The sequence below is a fragment of the Rhea pennata genome, chromosome 3 (genome assembly GCF_028389875.1).
Source record: "Rhea pennata isolate bPtePen1 chromosome 3, bPtePen1.pri, whole genome shotgun sequence".
Classification (NCBI taxonomy): domain Eukaryota; kingdom Metazoa; phylum Chordata; class Aves; order Rheiformes; family Rheidae; genus Rhea; species Rhea pennata.
The window spans coordinates 72,458,529-72,464,528 of NC_084665.1; the positions used below are offsets into that span (position 1 = coordinate 72,458,529).

General features: G+C 40.9%; 1 protein-coding gene across 2 annotated transcripts in view; it reads right to left on the bottom strand.

Annotated features, from left to right (window-relative positions):
• PKIB (cAMP-dependent protein kinase inhibitor beta) overlaps positions 1 to 160 on the bottom strand; it is a 61,023-nt gene extending 60,863 nt beyond the window's left edge. The window contains exon 1 of one of the 2 annotated variants that reach the window (XM_062570925.1): positions 14 to 160. The gene's annotated coding sequence lies outside the window, so the exon portion shown is untranslated. The remainder of the gene's footprint in view (positions 1 to 13) is intronic. The other variant, XM_062570924.1, reaches the window with a different exon arrangement.
• Positions 161 to 6,000: the final 5,840 nt, after the last annotated feature.

A 6,000-nucleotide genomic window follows, 5' to 3' on the forward strand; every position in this document is an offset into this window, starting at 1 on the left:
CTCGTGAACGTACCTGACCGGAGACGCTACCCGCAGGGACGCCCGGAGCGCGGCACAGCCTCTCGGACCCCCGACCTGCCGCTCTGCAAATTTACTTTTCTTCCCGGGCTGAGCAAATCCCGACTCCCACGCGCCGAGCCGAGGCCCCCGCCCGCCTGCTCGCCCGCCTCTCGCGCCGCTCCCCGCCCGCCGCCGCCCGCGGAGCCCGCGCGGGGGCAGCGCGCCGCCGCCCCGCGCCGCCCCCGCGCCGCGCCGGACGCGCAGCCCGCGCAGCCCGCGCAGCCCGCGCAGCCCGCGCAGCGCGCTCGCCCCGCGGTGCCCGCTCTTCCCCGCCGCCGGGCGAGCCAGGCTCCCGGTGCATGCACACCCACCGTGGGAAAAACACTGCTGCCGCCTGGATCCTTCCTCATTTCAATTTCCTTTCCTCAGATTTCACCTTTTTTTATTATTATTATTACTTTTTTATTTTTTGGTCTGCATTTGCCCGCCCCTCCTCCCTTTCCCCCGGCCGCAGCCACATCAGCAGAATAACGCAGGACATCCTCCTGCCCGATCCAAAGAGCGTCCGGCAAACCCTGGTGTGAAAACAATGCAAAAAGTTGGCACCTGCATGTAGCCATACGTGACCCCTGTTGGCTACGAGCCTTGCTACCCGGTGCAGCTGCCTGACATGAAAACTGGTGGCCTCCAGGATGTGCTTTACACAGGAACCTGAAAAATCTGCTCTGGGCCTGAAACCAGCTGGCATTGTATTTGAATAGGAAGTTCTGTGTCTAGTTATTGTATTTCGGTGAAAAGTTAAGGTCTGGCATCTCAGAATATATTGAGGCACAATCACATTCTGTAAAGCAGGTGTGTATGACCATGTTGTACTGAACAGGCTTTTAAAACTTTCTATGAGATATAGAAACGTGAGGCACTGATTTTTTTCATAGTTTTTTTACATTGCATCAACAGGACTCTAGACTATTCGCTTTGAAATCCCTTTGGACAGTTTTGAAAATCTCACTACAACTGATACAGATGCGTCTGAGACATCCTGCCATTTACCTAGATTCCGTTATATCCAGACGATAAGGGAACACTCACAGCTGTTTTCTGTTTATACAAGATATTCTGAGACCTGGACAAATTCAGCTAAAGCTGGGTATCATACTTGGACTTCTCAGGGTTTACAAAATAGGTTAAAGTCTTTATCTATATTAATAAATAAAGGGAGAGGGAGGATTAGAATTTTATTCTATTTTGAAACTGAAGTTTGAGTTCCTAAACCTAAAATCCCTTGCTTTCACTTTTTACATTTTTCTGGAATCACCTAGAATTCTTAGGATCTATTGTCAAGACTATTTGAGCCATATTATTACAGTGTTACAGTTCACCATGGAAACTTTAAACACATAATAACTCAGATGATGGTTTAGATTGGTTGATTATCCTGCATTTTTATTAGATTTTTCCAGGAGACCTCTTAAAGAGCTCATGTTTGGAGTCGTGCTACAACTCACTAAAATATTTCTTCTTAGAGTATGGTTGATTTTATCTCCTTGTTTAATATTTACTCTGTCTTTTATTTTATAATTTGAGCATATGGTTCAATTTCTCAAAAATCCTTCCGACTTCTGTTTTTAGTCTAACGATTGAAACAAATGGCAAATGGCTTCCATTATCTGGGTTATCAAAAGTTTATTCAGAAGAGTGAGCCTGCAGTCATTCTCACATGAAGGTAACATTTATAGCATAGGTTTAGGTTCTTCAGCTCATTTTCACTCCTGAAACTAGAACTCAGCACGCTGTTTACTTAGAGCGCATGGTTTCTGTGAAGACCCATCAGGAAAGAGAAGAATATGCTCAATGACTGTATACATCCCCACTATAGACACAGTGCCAAAATGCAGTGCTGAACACAGCGTGCTAATAACATTAGAAAGCCTTGACGTCTTTGTAGCCCATCTGGGTATTCGCTGAGGAAAAGCCAGCCTTACATATTGCTTCAGACTGATGTAGTGGCAGTATGTTTTCCGAGGCAGCACAGGACACACATCACCTCCTGCCTCCCGCAGGCAGCGCCTGCTATGTGCAGACTTGGATTTAAAGTGTAGAAGGCACTTTGGTCACCTCTTCTGAATCAGACACAACGCAAATGCCTCGGAGAATCGTAGAGGCTGGCGAGATGCTTACTCTACCGCAAAAAGCTCTTCTTAATGGATGTGTATGTTCTCACCACTGTCGTAAGAGAAAAATCTTTTCCATAGAGGAGCACATCTGTGATACTCGGTAGTGGAAGGCTATTTTCTAAACAACTAGGTTCAACTTATTTTCTGCAGTAGGCATGCCTTGACCGAAACATGGAACATTCCACTTCGAACTGCAACAGCAAGTCTTTTCCCTTTATTACACACAGTTATTTCTTTGATTTATTTTCAGTTTATTTGCCTCGTCACAAAATCAGCGTCACTTGAAAAACAGATTTTATTTCTCACTGGGAAACTTCTCATGCTGTAACTTTGAGCAGTTTCTGTATTTTTAGACATCTGGAGGATTAGGAAGAAAACGTAATTCACTTTAATAATATTTATGTTAAGCCTTCATTTATATTACAGTGCACATATTGCTGGATCTTTCTGGTGGAAAACAATGAAAGATTAAATCTCAAAGACACTTCTAATGCAATTGATTGTTATCATAACAAGCAACCCAGTGAAGAAAGTATTGTGGATGACTATTTTTAAATTCCACTTAATAAATTTAAGAAAAAGGTTGTGTTTTACTGTATCTTGTAGTAGCAGGGGAATGGATTCAGTGGCTCTGATCCTTGCTAGTCCTGACACCCTAACTTGTTCCATCTGACATCTAAAATTTCTAAGATAAGCCAGCTCAGAAGGTTATAAGCCAGCAGAAGTGTATTCACACTATGTGCAGGCAAGTGTTAGGATTATTTTGCTGCTCGCCTGCGGTGTTTCTCTGCTGGGACAGGCAAACACTGATGGCAGTCAGAGGAGAGGACTGGGTACATACCTTGGAGCAGCAGGACAGGGAGGCAAAACCACCTTTGTCCTTGTGAGCCGTGAGATCTGACTGGCCCTACAGCAAACCTACCCCAAAAGGCCCAACCGTACATCGTGTACACTGAGCTGGGTTTTCCTATGACCCAGCAGCCACAGTACTGCACACCACAATATATCAAAAACTCAGCCTGTCTTTTAAATTGAAGGTAGAGTCTTGCCTCAGCAAAGACTTCTGAACTCTTTCTCTGCTTCTCAAGATTTGGCTTTAAAAAGCTGACATTTTGCCCTTGCTAAAAGCATTATCTTAAAGGGGCAGAATAAATGAATATATCTTATTGGAAAAAAAAAAAAAAAGATTCTTGGAGGACTATAAGAAAGCTGACACAGTTAAATAGCAGAATAAAAGAAGTTATTTGAGGTTTAAAAAAGCAGTTTTCAAAAAGTGGAAGTTGTGTCCAAATAGGGGATCTCAAATAGAACATACACCCAAACAAGGTAAATTTAAAACCATAAATGAAGATTTTGAGGAATAGCTTGCTATAGGCAAGTATAAACATTACTAATAAAATCTTTTATTAAACAGTAAGAACTAGGAATCTTTGTAGAGCTGGTAGATGATCAAGATGTAAAAGGATCACAAAGTAGGTCACGAAAGAGAAGCTCACTAAAGTCTTTCTTGCACTGTTCACTACCAAGGGGCTCGGAGATGTTTCTACTCACTTTTTTTTCACAAAGGTCAGGTCTGAAGCATCATTTCATACTGAATGTCTGGAAGAAAAAAATGTCTTGAATAAATAAAATGAATAATAAAATCAACATAATTCATCCCATAAATCATATTCATCCAGAAGTTCATAAGGAAGTGAGATATTAAATAACTGATCTACTAAGTTTACACCGAGGTGTAAACTTTTTCATATAAGTAAGTTTTGAATGAAGAGAAATGGAAGGTAGCAATTCTGAAAAGGGCTCCAGAAGGCATTTGTATTTGAAGAAATCTATGTAAAAATATCCTAAAGAATATTATTAGTTGACACATGGATAAATCTGATAATAGGCAAGCATCAGTCTAGCGTTTGTGGAAGGAAGCTATGCCTCACAGTCTGCTGGAGTTCTCTGAAAAATTCATCAAGCTCTTTCATAGATAAGTGATCCAGTCAATATGGTGTCTTTTAAAATACCCTTAATGCTTCCAGCAAGGTTTTTTAGGAAATGTTTACAAACTTAATTATCTTGGCAAGGTTTTTTAGGAAATGTTTACAAACTTAATTATCTTGGAATGAGAAGGATTAATAACTACTTAAAAGGCCCACCAATGGATATTAAACAAAATGGTCCAGGTGTAATCTCTGTCTCACAACACAGGAAAAGAGGCGCTGAATGAAATTTTCTGAGAGTAGGTCTGGAATAAAAAACAGTAAGCACTTTTCCATGCAGCACATTATTAGACAGCATATTACCTAAAGTCAAAGAACGATGTAGACACCAAAGTCATAAACAGGTGCAAAATGCAAATTTATGGATGAAAAATCCCATCAGGTACAATTCAACACAAAAATATAGATTCCCAATTCTGCATAAGTGTGAGGTATCTAATAAAAAAGCAACAGAATTTGTAATATACTACAGAAACAGAAAAGAAAGATCAAGCTTTTCACCAGTATCCTAGCTCCCTCCACTTCTCTGGCCTGAAATCCATCTGCTTACTTGTGGAAAGCTCAGACTTTGAAGACCTTCAGAAAGGTAGGGGAGAATGTTGCTGGGAAAAGAGTTGCATTATGAATATTGGATTTTTTTTAACAGTTAGTAGTTTTTTCATTAAATTATTGACAGCATGAGCCTTTTCTAGTTGGTATAGCAGAATTATTCTAAGTGGTAACATCTTTTTCTTGTTACTACCATCCCCCCAAATTGATCAAAAACAGGAAAGTGCCTCCAACCACATCACCCTCCAGCAATTCTTCTAATTCAAATGCCTCTAATTAGTCTGAATGGAGTGCTACTTCCACTTAAGTTTAAAGCAGGCGTGAAGCAAAAAAAATCAAGGTTTAGACATCACGTGTATGCATCCAAAAATATGACAACTTCCAAATGCAAGGGTTCCGTCTTCTGTGATCTAAAATCAAGCGTCACATCTCTCTGCAACCTAAAGCACAACTGACAGCTATATATGTGCCTTGAATTAAAGCATTCTTAGGAGAAGAGAGGAGATTACATTCCCTACATTCTGAAATGTTTCTCCCAGAGGATCTGCAGCTGAAATGAGTGATAGTATCAGAATGACAAAGCTGGAGTTTGAACTGATACTTTGCTTTTTTCAGTCTGGAGTGGCCCTGACAGGTCGCATGTGAGATGTGCCCTGCAGCCCTCCAGCTCTTGCTCATCTCCAGGCTGTCACACGCATTCGTGAAAGGATCAGAGCATTTTAATAGCGTGGTTACAAAACTGTGTTGAAACACAGATACTGATGCAAATTGTACAGCCTGTTGGCACTGTATGAATCATGCCAGGCCTAGAATGAGTCTACATTAATTCCAAGTGTGCTGTATTTCCATTTCCAAACCAATTCTGTTTTGATATTCATATTGCAAGTTGCCTTCATTTAGATTATTGGCTTTCTTCTTGGAATTTTCCTTTGCATCTATTAATGTTCTTGCCAAGTCTCTCTATACATAGCTAATTTCTACAGCTTCCCTGATCCCGTTCTGTGTTTGATCTTCAGCTCTTCCAAAGGAATGTAAACAATGGCAATCAGAAATCAAAATAAAGAGAGAGGTATCTCTTCAGCAAGCAGTTACAAGCAAAGACTTACTAGAAACAGAACCAAAAGAATCAAGAAAGGTCTATCCACATTGTAAAGATGCTTTTTTGAGTACAATATAGACATACAGTTGACTCATGTCCTGTCATTTTGGTCATCCTCATTTCTTTCATAGCACAGTCAGGCACCACCCTTTGAAGTCTCTTCCTGCTTTCTAAGTGAATGTGAGCAATT